This window comes from Notamacropus eugenii, chromosome 4 (assembly GCF_028372415.1).
Source record: "Notamacropus eugenii isolate mMacEug1 chromosome 4, mMacEug1.pri_v2, whole genome shotgun sequence".
NCBI classification, from domain to species: domain Eukaryota; kingdom Metazoa; phylum Chordata; class Mammalia; order Diprotodontia; family Macropodidae; genus Notamacropus; species Notamacropus eugenii.
Window position 1 is genome coordinate 269,995,564 of NC_092875.1, and position 23,347 is coordinate 270,018,910.

Sequence of the window (23,347 nt, forward strand, 5' to 3'; positions counted from 1 at the left end):
ACATATGATCTTGAGGCCTCAGGTCCCCCCACCCCTGCCCCTGGGCTAGGTGATTGCTGGTAAAGGATAAGTTACAGAAAAAGGAAATACTTAGGATCTAATCTTTGATCAGATGTAAATAAGGCTCCTGTTTTTATTAATGAAGACAAAAGAATCTCTAGATACCTTTGGCCTCATTGTGCACTTAGCTTTCCTGGTAGATTCGATATTGGTATATTTTTCCACAAAACTGAACTGAGACTCAATGTGATAAGTTATTCACTTTAAGGATTCACTCCACCGAAGCCTTCCCCCAGTGACTCACAATGTGAAGGAGTTTACCCTGGCTTCCAAGAGGCTATGAAATGGTATGTACACTTGGATAGGTAGTACCAATGTGGAAAGGCTCAGTGCCTGGCACTGGAGAATCAGCCTAGCCAGGTTTGGAGGGACCAATAATCAGAAGGGTGGTCATAGAAAGAACAAGTTTTCAGTCATAGCTGCTCTTGAAAAATGGTCCTGATTTGTACTGGTAATGGGTAGAGGATGGGGGAAAGGGGTGTGTATTTGTCCACACTGAAGAAATCACAATATTCTTGGAGTCCAGAAAAACACCATTAAGTTCTGTGAAAAGTAACAGTCTCTTTTGACAACATGACAGATTTCCTTTCTTCTGAAATCCAATGAAAGAATGTCTCATTTCCAAAAGAATAGGCCTGTATCATGGAGCATTCTTATCTAAAACTGAGGAATCAATGCACTTGCCTATTTTAATTTTGGGTTTAAAGAAATAGGTTACTCTGGCAACTGCTTAGGTCACTGAACTTTAGAAATGGAATTACAGATCTGTGAGAATTACAAGAGACCTTACTCAGTGGTTCTTAACCTTTTTAATATTGTGAACCTTTCTGAGCCCCTTCTCCAAATTACATTTTTAAATGAATAAAGTAAAATACACAGGACTACAAAAGAGACCAATTCTTTTGAAATACAGTTATCATAATATTAAAGTTCACAGCACAAATGACAAGAACTCCTGACTTAGAACTCTATTATATAGTGTAATCAACTGCCCAATGATCTAGCCTCTATTAGGGTACTATTAATAAAAGGGAACTCACTATTTCACAAGGCCATCCATTCTACTTGCATGCTTATCACCCTATGAGGAAAAATTTCCTCATATTGATTAAATTTTTCCTTCAGGTAATCCCAACCCATAGGTCTTAATTCTCTCATCCAGAGCCATGAACAATGGATATAATCTCACTTTTATATGACAACTTTTGAAATCCATGAAAACAACTAATTTGCTAAACTCATTGATCATTAGATTCTTTTCCAGTCCTAAAATCCCTATGAGTCTATGACTTGTCAAAGGCCTCACAATCAGTCAATCCACCAGTATTTATGAAATGCCTGTTATGTGCCAAGCACTATGCTAGGCATTGAGTATTTATGGTTGTTCAGTCATTTCAATCTTGTCTAACTCTTCATGACCCCATTTGGGGCTTTCTTGGCAAAGATACTGGAGGGGTTAGTCATTTCCTTCTCCAGCTCATTTTATAGATGAAACTAAGGCAAACAGGGTTAAGTGACTTGCCCAGGGTCACACAGCTAGTGTCTGAAATTGGATTTGAACTCTGGTCTTCCTGATTCCAGGGCCAGCACTCTATCCAATGTGCCACCTAGCTGCCCAGGCATTGGGTATAGGACAAAAAAGAATCAGGGGTATACTGGAACCAGCTCATACCAGCTCTAAAGAGCTGATTATTAAATTATCACTGTGAGCATATACACTTTGGAAATTGTAAGTGCTACCAACTGGACCATGATTTTTCTTTGTTTTGTTTATTATCTAGACTTGAGAAAGTGGATGGTGAAAATGTTAATCATGAAGATTAAACTTTAAAATGAGTCATGTGTACGAACAATAAAACCTAGAAAGAAGGCTACAGTTGAAATTCAAATTCCATGTAGGAAAAGTAAGAGTAGTTTACTATTAAAACCAAAAAAACCCTGCAAACCTCCTGTAGTTGGAAGCTCAGGTAGAAGGAAGAGCCAGAAATGCAAAATGTGGTAGATTTGGCAGGTCCTAAAGCCAGGGGGTGCACCTGCTCCCCACTTCTTAGTACACCCATGTAATTTGGCATAATTTGCCATGTCTGCTTAAGAGTGGCTTAGGCCTGGAAGAGTCATGATGTTGCAGGTCAGGGATAAGACACACTGGCAAAAGTATGGAGTCAGAGTCTGCCTGCCCTTAAATGTGTCTGGCTTTCACAAGTGCTACCACATCCCTACTTTCACAGGCACAAAATTAATTTGCATGTGGTACAATGAAGTATTTCTTTTCTCTCCTAATGACAAAATATAAAAACATCGCAACATCTTGAAGTGAAATGTATACAAATATTTTGTATATGTACACACACGCATACATATATGTACATGTAATATTCATATATGTGCATATAATGCACATATGTGTATATGTACATAGGTGCATGCAGAGCAGCAGAATTTCAAGATTATAAAAATCCATGCTGACCCTAGGAGTAGATTCATTCATTCCATAGTGTTGTTCCAAAAGTCTCAGTGTAGCTTCAAATAGCTTAAGACTGTACTAAGATTTTTGGGACACCATGTATTTATACCATTAACGTCTAGGCAGCAAGAGCTGGATCTTTTAGCAAGGCAGTGCTAGTGTGATGGAAAACATGCTGAATCTGAAGTCAGAAAGCTTGGAATCTAGTCCTGGCTCCATTATTCCCAGCTTTGAGTCTTTGGACTCCACTTCTATGAACCTCAGGTCCCTCACATGTAAAATGAGAATGATTATAATACTGGAATTAACTATCTCACAGTGTTATTCTAAGGATCAGATAACATATTTCTTAAATAGGAAAGAATCTTTGAAGTGAGCACTACTTCTATTTAGATTAATGCAAAGACGTTTCCCCAAAAACAATATATTTACAAACAAAATGAGAGCTAAGCTTAAGAATTCATTCATTCATTCTCACAAGAGCAAGGCATCATTATGATACAGTGAAAAGAGCAATAGACTTGAGCTCAGAAAGAGCTGAATTCAAATGCTGCCTCTAACGCTCTGTGAGACAATGGCAAATCATTTAACCCATATAAACCCAAAACATTCTCATTTTTCAAATGAAACTCATAAGACCGATAGTGTGTACCTCCCAGTGATATTGTGAAGATCACATTAGTTAATGTATGTAAAATGCTTTGCAAACCCTAAAGGGCTGTAAATATCAACTACTGTTGATGTGGAAAGGATTGTAAGAGTTGTAGATGATATGCTATGGGAGTTTAGAGGAAGGAGGGCTTGCATGTGCTTTTAGTGTTATGGGAAAATTTAATTTCTTCCTAAATCCCTAGAAATGTCCAATATATATTGCATGAATATATCTCTTTTGAAAAATGATTATTGGTAAAAATAACATAAGGAGTCAATGACACATACAGAAATTCTATAATGCTATAAAAGAAACGTGAGATGTGTTACCTGTCCACAATAACTAGATTTCCTGAATAGAAGAGATTGGATATACATTTTAAAAATCAAGATCAAGTAAACTTAGACATAAAAGTACAAATGAATATGGAGCAACCTATGTACATAAGGGGTAATACATGGTAAACATAGAGATGAGGGCAATAAACTGTAGTTAGGGCATTCTTAAAGGATATCAGTTTTGATTAGGACTTCTAAGTGTCCTTTGGGAGTGATGTGTGGGAGACAGAATTTAATAGAAAGAAACCAATAATCAATCAAGTATTTATTAAGTACTTATTATGTGCTAGCTAGACACTGTGCTAACCACCAGGAATGCAAAGATGAAAGTGAGACAATCCCTGCCTTCAAGGACCTTACATTATAAAGGTGAAGGCAATCCTAACATACTTAAGGATGTACATAATGCATGTAAAATGAATAAAGGCATTTTTAAGAGAGTTTACTAGCAGTTAGGGTGATACAGAAAGGTTCCATATGGTTGTTGTGATTGTCCTTTGTACTTGAAAAAGACAAAAATGACCACTATGTTAGGGTCAGCGTACAATGTGTTGTATAGACCAAGAAGACCTCGGGAGACTCAGGTTGGGCAAAATAGTCCATATGAATATTTGGGATGGAGATGTCTCTAAAGTTTGGCATCTTGTGTTTCTTTTGAGCTACTGCAATTCTTCTTTGTTCATAGAGCACAGCATCTTCTTTAATGCAGGCATTCCATGTTGGACAGTCCTGTGATAGTGTCTTCCATGTCTCACAATCGATTCCAAAGTTCTTCAGAGACACCTTGACAGTATCCTTGTACTGCTTCTTCTGATCTCTGTGTGAACATTTGCCTTATACAAGTTCTCTATTTAGGCAAATGTATATTTGGCATCAAACAATATGATCAGCCCACTGGACTTGCACTCAAGTAAGTGAACTTATCCATAGCATTCAAAATTTCTCCATTTGTTGTAACTGATGATTTGCATATGGATGGTGTGGATCTGGCTGGTGGAAAACCCCTGTTTTCTTGTTGTTAATTGTCAAGCCAAAATTGTCACAACCAGTGAGAATTGATCCATTCTCTGTTGCTTCTCAGTCTCAGAGGCTGTACTCATCTGCAAACAAAAAGTTATGCACCAATTCTCCCTCCACATTAGTCTTGGCTAATATAGCCTTTTAAGTTAAATAATTTACCATCAGTGTGGTAGCAGACCTTGATGCTGCTTTCTTCTTTGTCAAAGACATCCAATGATATCACTGAAAACATCATGCTAAGAAAAAGCACAGGAGCAAGCATCCAGCCCTGCTTCATTCTGCTGGTGACTGAGAGAGCATGAGAGCATTGTCTGTTATCCAGAATTCATGAAAACATGCCATCGTGGAACTGGCATAGGACACTGATGATCTCTGGGCAATGGAATTTTGCTACAATCTTCCTCAACCCCTCATTACTGACAGTATCAAAGGCCTTGCTTGTGGGATTCCTCCTGGAGTTTTCAGGCAGCAGATACCATGTTGGTTGTTTCTCAGCCCTTTCAGAAGCCACATTAGCTCTCAAGTAGATGGCCATCTTCTAGGTAAAAGATCACCCTATTAAAGAGGACTCTAGCAAGAATCTTGCCAGCAATGACTAAGAGAGAGATCCCCCTGTAATTGTCACAGGAAAATCTATTTCCTTTACCTTTATAGAGATGGACAATAGAGGTATCCTTGATATCCTGGTGGATACCTCTTGCCATGTAATCTGGAAGATTTCAGTCAGTTTTTGAATGAATATTGGACCCCCCGCCCCCCAATTTATAAATCTTTGCTGGAATGGAATCAGCACCAAGTGCTTTGCCACATAAGAGGAGTTTAATATTATTAAAAATCTCTTCTTAAGTAGGAAGTTCAGCTAGAGAGGGAATGATTTCAACCAGAGGGATATGGTCAATGTCTTTTTGTAATAGTCTGTTTAACACATCATGGAAGTGTTAAGCCTATCTTTCCAGGAATATGTTCTGAGCATAATCAGTGTGGTACCATCAATACTAAGTAGTTGAGATACATCATAGGTCTTTGGTCCATAAGTAGCCTTCAGGGCATCATAGAAATGCTTTGGATTGTTACTGTCAGTGTAAAAGTGAACTTCATCTGCCTTCTAACTCAGCCAAGAATTCTGCATCTCCCTAAGTTTTGCTTACTTTTTTTTTTAAACATTGCCTTCTTGGAGATGGATAAACTATCCCGTGAAAAATAGTGCACAGTTTCCTCAAATGTAATCTCACTCTTTCTTCCTATTCATTTCTACTCAATTAACTTGCACCTTGAAATATTTATCTGAAATAAATGTGCTGACATATTAAATCACTAAGTTGACCATCCAACTGCATACTATACTTAGAAAATTAGGCATTTTGTTTCACCTAGTTCCTTTGTGGCACTTGAGCTAAGAAGTCAGCTACTTAAGTAAAGCACGTGAAGGAGGTCAAGGATGCTAAGGGACAGAGATATGGAGAAAGTATGTTCTAGGCACATGAAACAACCACCCAAAGGCATGATGATAGGAGGAAGAGTACCACATATAAGTGTAACTCCTGATGCAAAGCTCACTGGTATGATACTCTCTCCATATTGTTGGTGATGAAGGCCCTACTCTTCATAATGCAATGGAGTTGATGAGAGGAAAGAGTTTCAAATCTTAGCCAGTTCCTTTTGAGACTTAAGCAAATCTTCTTTGAGTCCCCTTTTGGGACTCTTCAAGACAAATTCTCTTTGAGACTGGTAAAACTTTGAGTCTTCTTTGAGCTTGGAGATACTCCTAGCAGTCCTGGTTTCCAGCTTCCAAAGAGAAAATGGAAGAAGTCAATTTGACTTTGAGTTGTTGAAGAAAAAGTAAGACACTTGAAGGAGACTGGAAGAAATAGATTCACATCTGCAAGAGGAGTGGGAAGTTTCCATCATGTCCCTATTCCTAGCTTGCTACTTTAGAGATTAGGCAAAGTTCCCCTTGCGTGAAATCTAGGAGCTATCTTTGGGTTGAGCTGGGTTGGCCATTACCAATGGGAGAGCTTCTTCATTCTATATAGTCTGCACAAAGGAGAAAAGTCTATTAAGTTCTTTCTCAAGATGGAGCAATGTATGCAGAGACTGATACAGATAGGTGATATGAATTCTGAGAATACAGGAAAAATTACATTTCAGAAACTGTTCCAGAGCTTGATATATAATCCTTATGTATCTGATGTCATCAGAGTTATGCAGACACAGAAACCACTGCCAATAATGGTTGAGAATACTGTATGCCAAAAGCTAGGACCCACTACCTGCACACTTTGACCACTAGTGCAGATCATGTAGAGGCTTACAAAAGGATAGAGGCAAGAGGTTCCAGTGGATATCACAGGAGCCCCAACTGTTCACCTTCTGTGATGTATCCTGATGTATCTGACTTTTAGGATCCTACCATGGTAGTGGAAAGATAGGATTAGACTAGAACTCAACATTGCATGAATGAGATGTGGGATGTCCTTAAAATGCAATCCAGAGTATCTAGTTCACTAATTTCCAACCATTCAGAGAAAGACTAGGAGAATTCTTTCCCATCTCAAAAAAATGATCGTTATTTAAAATTTTTGTGTGGATATTCATTGAGAGAATTGGCCTATAGTTTTTCATTCTTGCTCTTATTTTAAGTAACAAAACCATATTTGTGTCATAAAAGGAATTTGGTAGAAATCTTTCTTTACCTATTTTTTTCAAATAGTTTACATAGCACTGGAACTAAATGTTCCTTAAGTTCAATTCCTTAAGAATTCACTTGTAAATTCATCTGGATCTTTTTTTTTTAAATTCATTTGCTGTTTTTCAATGTCTTTTTCTAAGATTTTTGTTATTCTTGCTCAGTCATTCGGTCATGTCTGACTCTCTGACCACATGTACCATAGCACACCAGACCCATCTATCCTCCACTATCTCTTGAAGTCTGCCTAAGCTCATGTTCATTTCTTCTATGACACTATCTATCCATCTCATCCTCTACTGTCCCTTTCTCCTTTTGCTTTCAATTTTCCCCAACAGCAGGATCATTTCCAAAGGGTTTCATCATTACATGGCCAAAGTATTTAAGCTTCAGTTTAGTATTTGCCCTTGCAGTAAATAGCCTGAATTAATTTAAGTACAGATTAATTTGATCTCCTTGATGTCTAAGGTACTCTGAAAAGTATTTTCCAGCACTACAATTTGAAAGTATCAATTCTGTGGTACTCAACTTTCCTTATAATCCACCTCTTTCAGCCATATATTACTACTGGAAAAACCATACCTGTGACTATATGGAACTTTGTCAGCAATGTGATGTTTCTGTTTTATAGGATATTGTCCAAATTTGCCATGGCTTTCCTTCCAAGGAGCAAGCATCTTTTAATTTCATGGCTTCAGTCACCATCTGCAGTAATTTTTAAGCCCAAGAATGTCTTCTGCCTCTATTTGTCAGGAAATGATAAGAATGGCTGGTATGATCTTAGTTATTTTTTTAAAATTTAAGCTGCATATCTCAGACTGTTGACATTTCTCTGGACAAACTTAATTCTGGCTTTTGATTCATCCAACCTGAGAATGTTGCTTAATGCACTCTGCATACGAGTTAAATAAATAGATAAAACCTTGTTGCAGTCATTTTCCAGTGTTAAACCAATCAGTTCTATGTTCAGTTGTTACTGTTGCTTTTTGACCCTATACTGATTCCTCAGGAGATCGGTAAGATGATTTCAAAAAAACCTGGAACAACTTGCCTTAACTGATACAAAGTGAAGTGAGTAGAACCAGAAGAATATTGTACGCTGTAACAGCAATATTGTATCGATGAACTATTATGATGTCTAGGCTGTTTCTTTGATCATGGCTTTCAGGTAGTCAAATAATTCTTAAATTATCTCTATTTCATCTATTCCAGGTCAGTTGTTTTTCCAATGAGGTATTGTACAGTGTCTTCTATTCTTTTTTTCATCTTTGACTCTGTTTTATTGTTTTTTGATGTTATATGGAGTCATTAGCTTCCACTTGCCCAATTCTAATTTTTAAGGAATTATTCCCTTCAGTGAAATTTTGTGTCTCTATTTCCATTTGGCCAATTCTACTTTTAAAGGAGTTGTTTTCATCAGTGAAGTTTTCTATCTCTTTTACCATTTGATCAATTATCTTTTTAAAGGTATTATTTTCTTTAGTATTTGTTTATGCTTCTTTTACCAAGCTATTAATTACTTTTTAATACTTTTTCTCCCTCACTCTCATTTTCCCCAAACTTATCCCCTACCACTCATATTTGATTTTGAAAATCTTTTTAAAAAAAAAAAAACAAAAAAACCCAGGAATTTTTGTTGTGCTTGTGTCCAATTAATATTTTTTTCTTTGAGGCTTTGTTTGTAGCTGTTTTTGATTTTGTTGCTTTTTCATTTGTGTCTTGATCTTCCCTGTCACCATAGTAGATTTTTATGGTCAGGTTCTTTTTTTTTTTTTTTTGCTTGTTTGTTTGCTCATCTTTCCATACCATTTCTTGACTTTAAATTAATTTAAAGTTGGGCTTTGTTCCTGGCCTGAGGGGTTCAGGGAGAAATGCTGTCCCAAGGTTCAGACTTTTTAATCCTGCTGTTTTCAAATCTAGGTCTGGGGGGTTTGGAAGTTTTTCATGCTTTCAAGGTGGTATGATCCAAGAAGAGGCTGATCACTGCTTTTCTGGTCTTTATTCTGGCCCTTATTTAGGAAGGGCCTCTGATACCTTTGAACTGCAATCAGCCCTGCTCCACAGGACCTCTGCTCCCTTAGGATCAAAAGTGATAGTGTTCCTCGGAGTCCCTGCTCTCATACAATGCTCCTTTCTACCCTTGAATTGTGACTCAAAAGTGATTATAGGTAACGAAGCTGCAAACAGCACCCATTCCTGAGCCCAGTGCTAGCACACAGGTCCTCTGTAAACTGAACAATTTTCTAATCCCCTTACTCTCTCTGACTCAAGAGATCTCAAAGCTGTTGCTGCTGTTGTTGTCACCACCACGTCCCATTATTGGTTTTACATCCACATGGGTTCTGTGTCAGCCTCTACTGCCAAGGTCCAGATCTCTCTCTCTAAGTTGTCCTGGACTGGAAGAATGTCTTACCCTAACCTTTTGTTGGTTATGTCACTCCAGAATTCAGATTAAGGAGTTATTTTAAAGTTGTTTGGAGGGGAATATTGGGAGAGTTCAACTGTAGTACTTCTTCCCATAAAGGCAACTAAACAACTAAAAGTTTTCTTTATTACAATTAAAATAGAATGAGTATAGATGCATTTTAAATAGAGTAGTTAATATTCTTTTTGTAATATCTTATCTGGTTTTCAAGAGTGGCCTATTATTCTTTAAAAAATCTACAGGAGTACTTTTAAGCAAGTAACCAGTTCATTCATTTATTCATTCACCAAGCATTTTTATTTATTTTGTGTGCTTTAGTTTCAATAGGCACTTAATCCATTTTAAGTGCCTTCTGCATTCAGAGGACAATATCTAATGCTGAAGAAACTATAAATTTAGAAAACTCCCAGTTCTACCCTGGCAAGGCTTACATTCTACTGGGATAATAAGACACAAACACATATAAGCATAATACATGATATTATATGATTAAATTCACTTGACAAGTTCAAAATATTGTACTATGAGAAGTAAGGAGAGAATATCATTACCACCAACTCAAGGGTAGTGGTAGAATCAGAGAAGACTTCATGGAGGTGATAGCACTTGAGCTGAGCTTTAAAATATGGATAGGAAATCAACAGTCAAAGATGAGTAAAAAGGACATCCCAGGCACAGAATGAACAAAAGGAAAGAAGTAAGAAAACACAGGGCATGATTTTGAGAAGTAGAGAATTTTCTAGGATGACTGAAACATGAATAATATGTGACAAAATTGGAAAAGCAAGGTAGTGCTATACATGGAGAACCTTGAATACCAGGCAAATAATGCATTCGTAGAGATTTTCAAAAACTTCAGCATTTCAAGAAGCCATGATTCCATTCATGTGGGATACAAGTAACAGCCTTTCTATACTTTAGAAGGAAAGTTAAATGTGCAAATTATAATTTTAGAGCTGAATATATATGGACATATATTTGGCTCAGCCTCGTTCTGTATTTTGTACATTTATAATATACATTTACATATGTGTGTATGTGTGTATATGAAAAACATAATTTTAGAACTGGATAAACACATATTTGACTCAGCCTCTGTAGTGAAGATATAAATATAGTGTATGCTTTCACATTCTAGTTCTTGCATCTTAAAAAAAAGGTTATTTATTTTTAACAGTCATTTAATTTTTTTGAGTTCTGAATTCTCTCCCTCCCATCTTTCCCTCACTCATTCTGAAAGCAAGAAATATGATATCAAGCATACATATCTAGTCAGCCAAAACATAATTCGATATTAGCCATGTTACAAAAAAGTATGAAAAATAAAGTGAAAAAATATATTTCAGTCTGCATTCAGACTGCATCAATCTTTTCTCTGGAGGTGGATACCTTTTTTTCATTATTTGGAATTGTCTGGGTCCAAGACTCTTGGATCTTTGTATTGATCAGAAAATAATATCTAAACCATTTAAAATTCACAGTCATGCAATTTTGCTTTTACTGTATATAATGTTCTTCTGGTTTTGTTCACTGCACTTTTCATCAGTTCATATAAGTCTTCCCAAACTTTTTTCTGAAAGCATCCTATTAGTCATTTCTTACAGCACAATACAACTCGTCACAATCATACACAATTTGTTCAGCTATTCCCCAATTGATGGGCATCCCTTCAACTTCCAATTCTTTGCTACCCGAAAAAAAGCTGTCATAAATATTTTTGTACATATTGGTCCTTTTTTCTCTTTCATCTCTGTGGGATACAGGTCTAGTATTGCTTGGACAAAGGGTATTCACAATTTTACAGCCCTTTGGACTAGTCCCAAATTGCTCTCCAAAATGGTAGGATCAGTTCACAAGTTCACCAATAATGCATTAGGGTCCTAATTTCTCCACACCCCTCCAACATTCATAATTTTCCTTTTCTGTCATATTAACCAATCTGATGGAGGTGAGGTGGTACCCCAGAGTTGTTTTAATTTGAATTTCTCTAATCAATAGTGATTTAGAGCATTTTTATATGACTATAGATACCTTTGATTTCTTCATCAGAAAACTGCCTGTTCATATCCTTTGAGCATTTATCAATTGGGGAACGACTTGGCATTGTTATAAATTTGACTCAGTTATCTGTCTACTTGAGAAATGAGACCTTTATCAGAGAAATTTGGTGTAAATATTTCCCCAGTTTCCTGCTTTCCTTCTAATCTTGGCTTCATTTGCTTTTTAATTTAATTTAATCAAAATTATCCATTTCTACATCCTGTGATCCCTTCTATCTCGTTTGGCCAGTACTTGATATTTTGACACTACATTTTAATGTTTAAATTTCATATATTACAGAGGAATAAAATTATACCAAAACAAACATTTTTTTGCAGAACACAGGGAGTAATTCCATGAAAATGAGGGCTGAGAAGAACTTGTGGTATTTTGGGTAAATCACAGAAATCTAGGCAATTTTAAAACATTTTGTGCTCTGCAAAAACCCCAAATGAATATTGCTAAGCATTCTTCTATTTAACTTAAATCCATGTGTTATCTGTGAAAATGTCACCCATATGTGTTTAATTCATTTATACTTAAACTTAGAATAATGTAGTTGTGAAGGAGATCCTTAATGTCCAGTGTTATATCCTGGGCTTTACAAAGCCTTTCCCCATTCAACAAGTTGTGCTTTGCCAGCATATCACAGAACTTGAACATGGGACAGATTGAGTTTGGTTCTAAACTTAGATTACACAAGTTTGAGTGGCTGCCAGACTATTGAAATGTATTTTCTTCTGTCTTCTTAAATTACACAACTACTTCCAAGCAAAAAAATTAAATTAAAGTCTTGTCTTCTGTTGTTTCTTTAAGCAAAAAAAAAAAAAAACAAACAAACAAACTTCATTTATTAAAAGCCAAATACTGCTTTGTCCATATTCTAATAGTGATTTCAAATGATCACACTTTTAGAGCTGAAAGAGTCAGAAGTCATAAAGACCAACCAGATCATTTTACTGATGAAGATGAAGCACAGAGTGGGGACTTGCATAAGGTCACAGAGATATGTCTGGGACAAGATTTGAATTGAGACTTTCTTTTCCATTCCATTGCCCTATAAAGTCAAGCAAACTGCATTTCATAATTTGCTTTGGAAAAAGCCATAGTGGAAGGTTTGATAATGTATTCTTTATTCAGGATGGAATGGACATAATCTGACTAGTGGGATCATGATAGAAATCTAAATTTAATAAACTAATAAGACAGGTATACAAACAGGTGAATACACTTAGAGGAAAGACACATACAAACTGACCATGCATATTATTTCTGGTCATCTTAAACAATCTAAGATCAACCAGAGACTTGAAGGTGGGTAGTAAATTATCAGAAATGTCAACAGATTGTTTGAGACATATGTATGACATGGAAGGATAAGTGAGAGTGGGAGAAGGGAATGAAAAGGACTTTCAAAACAAGGGGCTATGCCACTCATTTCCTTAGCTACAAATAAATTGAAAAAAAATAGAACATGGGAAATTTACCATTTAAATGGTATGACTTCCTAGTTCTTCCTTTTATTCACATTTATGAGAATTCCACAGTTTAAATACAACTTAATCATTCATGTTTTTCTATTGTTTTAATACAAATTTTAAACATAATCTCAAATAGCACTTTGCTCATTACCTTTGTAATATGCTAAGGCTTCTCTAGGATAAGGAATGAGTTAATATCTCTAGAATAAAGTTTTAATCATGAAAAAAAGTTGGTGTTGGGGATCATGCTGGGAGATGGGGTGTATTTTTTCCTTCTTGTTAATTTATCAGGGATCATTTCCACTGCTTAGGGATCAGATCTCCATTTTCCTCTCTGCAATTCCAAGCATTTGTTGTTTTCGCACCTCGCTATTTTTTGTCTCTATTCAGGATGGAGCCCAATATGTTCAAAAGATTATTTTTCCATTGGATTTGTTTCAGTCTTATGTCAATGACTGATTTATCTATATTCCCACACACTTTGATCCTGATCTTTTAATCAGTGTGCTGGTTCAGAACTTGAAAGCTCCGACTCTGCTTGTTTTTAATCTGCCAAAGTAGAGAGATGACAAAGTGCTTGACAATGATTTTTCTAAATGCTCTATTTTATTGAATAGTGTGTTGTGATGGGAGCTTCAAATTAATTAGCATTTACATTCACTGTGAATTTTCAAGTCCTATACCTTCTTCTCTCAGGTAAATTTTTCATTCTCTCCAAAACTGGTGTGGGGGTAAATTACATAAAGCTAAGTAACAATGAGATACCTTCCATCTTTACAAGAATGGATAGAATCGTGCAAATGGATGGGATTTTATGAGACAAAATTGTCAGATATCAGATCAGTAACTACCTAAAATGTTCAAAATCACTTAGAGAAACGCACAAATAAACAACTCTGAGGCATTATCCCATCCTCATAAGGCTGATGTAGTAAAATAAAGGAAATAAATCTCATTGATGGAAGGACTTTGGGATGACAAGCATGTTAATTGAAATCTGGTAGCAATGGGAATTTGCCTCAATCTCCTGGGAAAAATTTTGGAATTATGAAAGAAAAGTTTCTAAAATTTTCATATCCTTTGACTTTGAAATCCATTACTATGACTACATATCAATGAGATTGTTGACAGTAAAAAGAAGACCCCAAAACATTCATAGTGACATTAGTTGTAATAACAAAAATCTGGAAGCAAAATATGTAGCAAATGATTGGAAATAGCTGAACAAATTATGATATGTGAATGTAATGAAATAATTCTAATATCATAAGGAATGCCACATATAAATTATCCAAAGAAAAAATAAGATTTGTAAGTGATACAGAGTGAAGAAAATACAATCATTACACAACTACAAACACATGAACATGGGAAGATTGGATTAGATGGTTTCTAAGATTCCTATAGCAGCTAGGTGGCCCAGTGAATAGAAGGTGGGACCTGGAGTCAGGGAGACTCATCTTCCTGAGCTCCAGTTTGGTCTTAGAAACTTACTAGTTGTGTGAATCTGGACAAGTCACTTCTCGGACAACTGACTGGACAAGTCAGTTTTTTTGTATAATGAGCTGGAGACACTTTAGTGTCTCTGCCTAGCTGCCTAGAACCAGGACTAGAAGTCAAGTATTTTGATTCCGAGTCTGTGCTTATTTTTCTATTATATCCTTCTCTAGCAACATTTTATTTTCATTTCTTTATGCAATGTTACACAAAATTTTATTATACTGAAGGGATAGTAGCAGCTATTAGGTTGAGACAGGGTAAATTATTGGACTAGTGTGTTGTTGTGGTTTTCTATTGTTATCTAGGCTCTTGTGCTTACTTTCTGATAGACTGGTGACAGGCGGGAAGCATTCTAGCTGGCAGCAAATTGGAAGAAGAAAACGATTTAAATATAGGGTTTTCACCTTAAGCCACTTTAAACATGGAACAATTAACCTCAAAGTCTTCAAGTTCCTACCTGTAGAACTTCTGCTCTGTAATGTACTCAGAATCCATAGAGCTTATATCATAGAAGAAAGAGTGTACTGCCTCTCAAGAGCTAATTGTTAAATTTTTAGTGTGAACATTTACACTTGGAAATTGACAAACTACAAACAAAGGCTTGATTTGTTATTTTGTTAACTATCTAGACTTAAGAAAATGATGGAGAAAATGCTATAACAACGTAGATTAAACAAACTTGCCACCGTATGGTTCTCTGCCATCTTCCTAGAAATCCAGTTATTAAATATTCACCACTGTACCCTTGCATAGAGGATATTTATTTTTAAGACATGGTGAGACCATGTGGCCTCTGAGGTTCCTTCTAACTGAGATTCTGTGATACTAAGATATAAGACTGGAATAAAAAGCTTTTCTCAAGTTGAGAGAAGAAAAGACATGATTATTTTACATGGGTAGTAATCACAAGATTTCCCAGAGATATCATAGTTTCCTTTTAAAAATATATTTTACTTATTTTGTTAAAAATTTCCCAATTACATCTTAAAATTTTTAAACATTCATTAAAAAAAATTAGTTCCAAATTCTCTCCTTCCTTTTCCTCTCTCACCCCTTGAAAAGCCTAGCAATATAATATCAATTATACATGTGAAATCAAGCAAAACATTTCCATATTAGCCATGTTACAAAAGACAACACAAAAATTTGAAAAAAGAATGAATTGAAAAAGTATGCTTTAATCTGCACTCAAGGTAATCAATTCTCTCTGGAGGTGGATTACATCTTTTCATCATGGCCCTTTGGAATTATTTTGAATCATTGTATTGGTTGGATAACTCCTTCATAGTTGATGATCTTTACAACATTGCTGTTACTGGATACAATTATTCAATCACAATCATATAGCACAATTTGTTCAGCCATCCCCCAATTGATGGGCATCCCAGCAATTTCCAATTCTTTGCCATCACAAAAAAAGTATTGCTAGACTTTTATACATATAAATCCCTTTCCCTTTTCTTTGATATTTTTGTACATATAGGTCTCTCTCCCTTTTCTTTGGTCTCTTTGGGATTTAGACCAAGTAAAGGACACCATAGTTGTGATCAATAAACTTTTATGAAGCATAGTGTCACATAATGTGTTAAGTGATAGTTTCAAAAGAACTAAAACTATGGGTCATTCAAAAGGGCAAAGAAGTAAGACATGGTGGGCATGAATAAGCCATAACATCTTATGAATGAAGAATAAAACAGGAGAAGCACATAAAGGGTATCATAAGTCAAATCAATGGATTCCACTGGTACCCAATAAATGTCAACAGATCTCCAGGAAGGATCCCAGCATATCAATGAAGGAGTCAGAGTAAAGAGCACACTAACTTTAAAATCAAAGAACCTGATTTGGAAACTCATTTCAGGCTTATTTCCTGTATAATATTGGATGTCATTTAACCTCTCTGGACCTCAGTTTCCTCCTGTGTAAAATGAGGGTTTTAGACTAGTTGGCTTCTAAGGTCCCTTTCACCCCATGTAATCCTTTTTTGGGTCACTTATGGAGAAAAGGAGAAAGTAACAAGAGAGGAAGATGACAAAAGACAAGGATGAGTTGTGATTTGCACTGCTGGAGAGAGTCACTGCATCAAAGAGCTTACACATCCAAAGTTTAACCTAGAAAACATTTTTTGTTGCCAACAGCAACAGCAGTGCCATTTTTATCACCATCCCTCACATTTACATCATGCTTTGAAGTCTGCCGAGTGTTTTATACATTATCCCATTTGAGCATTACAACAACCCTGTTATGTAGTTACTAGTTAATTTTTGTAATATACTCTCTGAAACTCCTTCTCATCATTTGTAATACCCATTTTGCATTTAGGGAAAGTGAAATGCACAGAGTTTGAGGACATGACCAAAGACACACAATAAGTATCAGGAGCACAATTTGATCCAAGACTTCCTGACTCCAAGTCTAACTGTCTATTCCAGCATCATAAAAAAAGGTCAATGGCTCTGTGTACTGGACCTCTAGTAGTATTTGAGTTTTGATGTTAAAATAAGGCCCCTCACAACCATTTTTTTATATCAATAACACAATAGAACATAGACTCCTTCCCAAATCTGAAGCAAGAGTATATGATTTGCCTTATAGTATAATCTCCACTGAATATCAATTTGTGGGAATTGTTCTAGCAAGTGTTAAATAAAATCCTGCCTGTCAGCACACACGTTGATTCTTTCATTAAGAATCTTCAACACCCAAAGACAGAAAAACATTATTTATCATCAGAAAAATCAGTGTGTCAGAAAAACTGCTGTTCACTTTCTAAAAGATGGAAAATAGTCTTAAATGTTTTGACAGAGAACAAAATTCACAAACAAATGGAGAATTTGTGAATAACAACAAAACTTGGAGAAATGTTGTAACCCAAAAATGCTCACCAGCTGCTTAAAAATCAAAATTCAAGTATTTCCTGTAGAAGTTCAAAATTCAAGTGTTTCAGTTCCATGGCAGAGCAACAATAAGAACTAATGCTGGAAAGTGACCCAAAGAATATAAGATACAGATAGTTTCCAGTATTGTGAATGGCAATTCTGTAGTAGAAATACCACTTGAATAGAAAATATTCCTATGGCAAGCAATATGGACTCATCCAGAGTCCTCCTTAGAAAATATAATGCAAGTAGGAAGGAATAATAATGAATGTCTTAGTAGATAAAAAAATAAATGCATTGACTTCTTTCATATAATATGAATGGAATTGACTGATAATGGTATTTTTCTTTAAATATATAGATGTGAAAGGAAGGAAAAGGATAAAGGCAACCACCTTTCCTTCCTGGGGACTCAGGCTCATCTGTCTAGGAATAAGGTAAAAAATATGTTCTTGTTTGACAATAAATTGCTTGAATATGTTTTCACCATATTTCCCTAGGCCTTGACCAAAATGAAGTGATAATTTCCAAAGGCAGAATATTTATTTGGGCATGTCGATCCAGTGTTTTGATACTCTCTAAACACACACACACACACACACACATACACCCTGAGGATCTGTAAGTTTAATGTTACATTAATATTCAATTTAAAATTGAATACAAGTAGACACCCATTTGTAATACGAATGCATCTTGAATTTTTGTGACAAGGTCGATATTTTGAGATGAAAAGGACCTTAGACGTCTGATGCATTTTTACAAATGAAGAAACAAATCCATTAGATGGGCTTCAGAGATGAAATAATTTACTCAAGGACATACTAATAACAAGTGGTAGAACTAGAATATGAACCCAAGTCCTCTGAAATAAGTTTGTATTCCCATTATGCAACAGCAGAAGCTGTCTTACTAAACTGGTGATTGACTTGGGAAGTTTCATTGCTCCTGTCTAAAGTAATAGAAACTTTCCTCAGTTTGGGGATGCGCTGAATAGTAAACAGTCAGTACATTAAGTAGTTGTTAAATACTGTTGAATATTCACTATAAATGACATTGCCCTCTATTTTCAGATACTCTTATCTCCCTCATAAGAATGCACCTAGCCCATAGGAAGCATTTTGTCTGACTGAATTAAGTCTTCAATGCTGCCTTTATTACACAGTTGGACCAAGCCCACACAGATACAGTTAATTCTGTCAATGTTTAGATGGGTCTGTTTTCTCCCTCAGTGCAGATCACAATAGCTCCATACTTTTACATTATACAGTTTCCCTCCACTGAGGACCCAACATGCTGGAGACTTGCATCTGTTTCTCTTATCCTTTCAAAGGTACCACTCAGATTGTTTACTCAAGTTCTTTCACTCTTAACTGATAACCAATCTACTTTCTTTTCTCATCATACATGTCCTTGATTAAGGACAAATAAGGATTACTAATTCCAAAATGCAAGTAAGCATATAAAAATTATAGAATAAAAGATTTGGTATGACATATGAACTACCTAAAATTGTTTTTATAAAGTTTAAGTATCTCAACAGGCTTTTTGAAAAAAATAATTATGCCCTACTAAAGGAATTGGTCTACGATCTCTGATTTTACAGTTATGAGATTCCTGGCATAGCAAACCTTACAACAGAGACAAGTTGAAAAGATGTAGGCCTGGGGCACTGAGAGGTTACATGATCTTGCTTGTGGTCTCACATTTATTTTTAGAGGCATGACTTGAATCCACATCTTCTTAAAGACCAGGTCTTTATCTACTATACAGTGCTCAGGTAGACAAGGTAAAAGAGATAATGGGGTGAAACAAATGAGATGAAAATCATTCCTGTCCTTCTGAGCCTAAATGAAAAGATCACTATAAAAAAGATCTTGGAGGAGGGGAAAATTTATGAGCAAACGTTGCTTCTAACAGTACTTACAATTATCTTCTCTCATATCATAGAAGAAATCTCAAAGAAAATTACTCTAAATGACTCTTGAATTGCCCCTCTTAACATATTGAAGAAATTAACTACTGCATTCTTTCAGAACAGGGTGATTCCCAATCCACGGATCCTGTCCCTGTCCTTACCCAGTATACTTTTACTGTCCATTCCTCCCTCCCTCCCAAACCATCCCTCAAGACCTCCAGAGCAGGCTGTTTGAGAAATCAAACAAATGTTCTTCACACCCACACAGGCATCTTTCTGCTTTTCTTCCCTGAAAGAACCCTAGTGATTGTCTTTGTTTCCTATAAATCCATCCAGAGGTACCTGCTTGGATGGCCCTCTTTCTATAGTTCTCTCACCATCTCCAAGTACTTGTTGCCATAGTCTATTGGTTAGTCTCCCTGCCTCAAGTCTCTCCCCGTTCTAGTCCTTTCATCACTCAGCCAACCAATATTATCTTCTTAAAGTGTAGCTCTAACCATGTTACTGCTCTGCTCAGTGGCTCCCTATTACCTCTAGAATGAAATATAAAATCTTTGGTTTGACTTTTAAAATAATTTACAACTTTTTCCTAAATTTCCTATCTCTTACTCTTTACTCTCCTCCACACATTCTATGATCCAGCTACACTTCCCCACTTGTGTTACTCTGTCTCCTGATGGTACCTTTTCACTGGTTGTCCTATATTACTAGATACTTGCTCTCCTCACTCACTCCTGCCTCCTGGCTTCTCTGGCCTTCTTCAAGACTGAGTTCCTGCCATTGGAGATTACCTTCCATTTATGCGGAATATATCTTTTTTATAATTAATTTATTTTCAGTTTTCAACAATCACTTCTATAAATTTTAAATTTTCTCCTCCCTCTCTTCGCCCTGCCCACGATGGCATGCAATCTTCTATGGGTTCTATACATACATTCTTATTAAACATATTTTCACATTAGTCATGTTGCATAGAAGAATTAAAATTAATGGTAGAAACCACGAGAAAAAACAAAACAAAACTTTACAAAAGAGAAAATGGTCTGCTTCATTCTGTGTTCTGATTCTATTTCTATGAACATGGTTGGTATTTTGCATCAAGGGTCCTGTGGAAATGTTTTAGGTCCTTGCATTGCTGTGAAGGACCAAGTTTATCAGATCCAGTCCTCATACATTGTGGCTCTTACTGTGTGTAATGTTCTCCTGGTTCTGCTCACTTCACTATCAGTTCATATAAATCTTTCCAGATTTTTCTAAAGTCCTCCTGTTCATCATTTCTTATGGCATAATAGTATTCCATTACATTCATATACCACAACTTGCTTAGCCATTCCCCAATGGGTGGGCATCCCCTTGATTTCCAGTTTTTGGCCACCACAAAGAGTGCTGCTATAAATATTTTTGTACATGTGAATCCTTTTCCTGTTTTTATGATCTCTTTGGGATACAGCCCTAGAAGCGGAATTGCTGCAAACTGCATATGTCTTGCATGTTACTTGCATGTTGTTTCTTCCATTACAATATGAGTTCTTAAAGGTCCAGAGCTGTGATTTTACCCCCAGGTAGTTAGCACAATGTCTGCTTAATAAATGCTTGCTTAATGACTGACTGGTCAGATGGAACAGAATAGGAGTGAAAAAAGTTCATATAGGAATCAACTTGGGTGGAGACTGAATATAGGTCAAAACTATAGACTCCCATAGACACTCCTCCCCCTGTCAGACCACTGACCAACCAGAAAGTATTCATTAAACCTCCGTTATGTGCTACATACTGTTCTATGGATACCAATATGATGAATGAAATACTCCCACCATGGGGGATCTTCAGAAGCCAACCAAATATTCTTGATAGGGATGCTGCTACTTGGCAGAGAACAGAAGAGACGGGGATGAAGGTAGGACTGGTGGAATGGTGAGAAAGCTAAGAGTTTGAGGAAAACCAGACAGTCTTTTCCTGTCATGTTTTTCAGACTTTTGATTTATGCTGTGGTTCCCATATTTCACGTGTATGCTTTTTATAAATTACAATTTTACTAACATATCTATAATCATCTTTTAAAAATAAAAACATATTTGTAAGAATCAAGTAAGTGATAGCCAATACTAGTGAATGACTGAATAGCTTTCTTCTCCTGTTATACATTCAGCTCAAAAGTAGTATGACTGGACTGGGACATTCTGATGCTATTTGTGGGCTTAGTTATCTTCTATACTACCTTTGCTTTAAGAACTGGCTGGAAATATATTTATACTTACTTTTGTATGAAGCCTACATATGAAGCCTTAATTTCTATCTTCTCCTCCAAATTTTTAGTCTACTAATTGTCTGTGCCATATAGTTCAGCATTTTATATCATGCTATTTACTCTTATCGCTTGTAGGTTATTCTTGTTACCCAGTGGAAGTACAAGTCCTATATTAGCAGAAAAGATGTCTGATATTTCTGGATTCTTTCCCACATCTTCACAAAAGAGCCTAAAGCATGAAAAGTATTCAAGAAATACTTAAAAATAAAATGACTGATAGCTAACGGAGGAACTATGTATTAACATGCAGATATATAATCTGGCCCAAGAACTAACCAAAGTGCCACTTTTTCTCTGAGATAACATTTTATTCTATTGCTCAAAAGGAAAGATTTTTGGATTTCTTTCCAATCCATGGCATGTTAACTCATTATATTAATAAAAATCAAACACTCTTGGGCAGATTGCACCAGCTCCTGGAACATAATCATAATTAATATTGAGCACTGCATGTTATTGGTATGTGTTCTTGATTAGCAGGACTCAATTCTCCCATCTGAGGCCAAACTGTGAATGTTTTCTTCTATCTTTCTCTACCTGCCTTCCAGACTGTAAATGCTAATCAAGATGCAGCTGTAGTTAGGATGTCTGAAGGATTAACATGAACTTAACTGTGCCAGGAAGGAAAAGTGTCCTTCCTTTCATGAGCTATTTCTGTGAAGTTCATTGATAGCATCATGAAACATGCCCAGTAATAAAGATTTGGGAAAATGCAAACTGAATTTTTAAAAGTCTGTGCAAAGCTATTTTTTTTTCAATTGGCATTTTAACATGAAGACTACTTTGGTGATGGTTAGTATGTTTTTTTTCCAGGAAATATGCTCTATCAAGGGTTAGGGTTTTTTTTAAATTGTTTTTATGCTATAATCTAGAAAAACCTACAAAACCTTTTGGCGCTTACAACTGGCAGTGCAGTCTACCCATCAGCTTACCAATGCCATGTGATACTGCATATGAAGCTGGACAACACTCCTGTCAGTTTGTATCCAGTACAAAGCTTCTCATAAATAAACAGGGCTAGAGGCAAGTTTTGATGGCAGAGGGCAGCATTCTGCTGTGTTCTCATGGGAAGATGGCCCTGGTTATGCAAAGATGTATTTGACTGGCAAAAACTCTCTTATCATCTGGTTAAGTGGTGCGATGTGTAGACATGAGGCTCTAGCAAACATTTTAGTTGAATCTCAAAGGGAAGTAATTTTCAAGTCTATATTTTAAAAACATATGTAGCCAAGCAGTTTATCTTCCAAGAATCACTGACTCACAATACCTTGTCCAAAAGAGTCATTAAAAGGAGGAATGACAGACTTTGAAGGAGGGGGCGAAGAACAATAGGCAGTTTGATAAGTGCAGTAAGTGACCCAAAATGAAATGGTGAGAAGCAGGGAGGAATAGGAGGAAAATCATATTAGAGAAAATTATTTATAATTTTCTTGCAGTTCTAGGGAAGAATATGTTACATGAAGGAGAAAATGAATATAAATTCTCAGACACTGAGATATAAAGTACAGAGAAGTCAGAGAAGGGGGATATCGGGTGACACAGTGCCCTAAAAGAATGTATATTCTGTGAATGGGAA

General features: G+C 36.1%; 1 long non-coding RNA gene across 2 annotated transcripts in view; it reads left to right on the forward strand.

Moving 5' to 3' along the window:
* LOC140501227 (uncharacterized) overlaps positions 1–23,347 on the forward strand; it is a 96,050-nt gene that overhangs the window by 34,479 nt on the left and 38,224 nt on the right. For both annotated transcript variants that reach the window (XR_011966102.1, XR_011966103.1), the window contains one exon: positions 17,907–17,982. This is a non-coding gene — a long non-coding RNA (uncharacterized lncRNA). The remainder of the gene's footprint in view (positions 1–17,906; positions 17,983–23,347) is intronic.